A 1519-nucleotide genomic window follows, 5' to 3' on the forward strand; every position below is an offset into this window, starting at 1 on the left:
AACTGATTGTTCCTTTTGCTTGTCCCAAATCAGGAGAAAAAATCCTACTGTAAGTGGCCAACTTGGGGTGTGCCTCACCCACTAGAGCTGTGCTGACGTAGGGGTGCAGGGACCAGGGGGTCCCTCCTGAGGCCGCTCCCCGAGGCTGGGAGGGAAGGGAGAAGGGGCTGTCTCCACAGAATCACCGTCCCAAAGGCCCGCAGAACACAGCGGGCGTCTGGTGACAGGCAGCGCAATGGCTTTAACTCGCTTTAGCAACCAGGCCAAGTTCCACGGACCAGTATAGGGGTGTCTGTTCCCCCCACGATTGGAACCCCTAGCAAGGCGGCATAGATGTGGCGTCGGCTTCACAGGAGGCGGAACATGGGTGACGGTCGGTGTGAAGATCTCTCACCGGGGACCGGGCCCCAGCCTTTCCCTTCCAACTGGAACCCAAGACACGCGATGAAAGCAGATGATTCAGTGGAGCCCCCCACCGTCCCCCCCGTCCCCACGGTGTGCAGGGCAGGCCTGGGGTGGAGTTGGCTGTGCTCCTTGGCGTGGGCCCCTGCCAGGGCTCAGGGAAGCCGGGCTCTGGGGGGGTGTGAGCACCGCCTCCAGGGGCAGCAGCTGTCCCTCCTGCTGGGGACTCGGTCACTTTACGACGCCTCCGGCAGCACGAACAGTGTGTTTCAATGAAGGAGCTCCCCCAGCAAGTCATCAATTAGCGCAATATCCCGCTTGATCGGCCCTCCCAGGCCTGGCTCCAGCCGCCTTCTGGGGGAGAGAGCGGAAGCAGCCGGTTCGGTCTCCGTGTCGCCGGCTCCTGCGGTCCATGCCCTCGGAGAGTTTCTAGAAGACCCGGCCGAGCAGGCGTGGTCCACCCTCCGCCGCGCCTCGGCCGCGTTCACTGAGTCCAGAACAGGCCTGGGCTCGGCCAGTGGGCGAAGCGTGTCGGTGGTCACGGGCCTCACAGCGCAGGTGGACAGACAGGAGGACACTGAGAATGCAGAGTGGGGAGCAGAAGGTGGAGGGGAGCCCCAGGGGCCGAGGGAGCAAAGAACAACCCCCACCATCTGGGTGAAGGGAGGAGGGGCCCAGGAGCCCCCAGAGGAGCCCCCCAAGAGGGGCGTCTGCTCCCAGACAGGCTGGTCTGAGGGGCTGCGGGGAGGGTCCCGGTCCTGATATGTGAGTCTTGGCCTCCGGACACGCAGGCGGCCCTCCCTGCTCTTGTCCTGCCCCCTTTGCCCTACGCGTCTCCTCCTCACATGGGGGACTTGGGAGCTGCCCCCAGGAAGAGACTCCTGAGCTCCTAATGAAACACGAAGCCCTGCGGGCCCGGCTCAGCGGCTGAGCATCGACCTCTGAGCCAGGAGGTCACGGTTCCATTCCCGTCAGGGCTCAGGCCCGGGTGGCGGGCTCGGTCCCCAGGGTGGGGACGTTCTGTGCAGGAGGCAGCCCATCCATGATTCTCTCTCATCAGTGATGTTTCTATCTCTCCCTCTCCCTTCCTCTTTGATATCACTAAAAATATATTTTA

The 1519-nt window shown here is 63.2% G+C and overlaps 1 long non-coding RNA gene across 1 annotated transcript in view; it reads left to right on the top strand.

The window, feature by feature from the left end:
* LOC107183304 overlaps positions 1 to 1395 on the top strand; it is a 16091-nt gene extending 14696 nt beyond the window's left edge. Inside the window, exon 3 of the long non-coding RNA XR_001514086.1 lies at positions 1385 to 1395. This is a non-coding gene — a long non-coding RNA (uncharacterized LOC107183304). The remainder of the gene's footprint in view (positions 1 to 1384) is intronic.
* The last annotated feature ends 124 nt before the right edge of the window (positions 1396 to 1519 follow it).

Source organism: Myotis davidii, unplaced genomic scaffold (assembly GCF_000327345.1).
Source record: "Myotis davidii unplaced genomic scaffold, ASM32734v1 scaffold61, whole genome shotgun sequence".
Lineage (NCBI taxonomy): Eukaryota > Metazoa > Chordata > Mammalia > Chiroptera > Vespertilionidae > Myotis > Myotis davidii.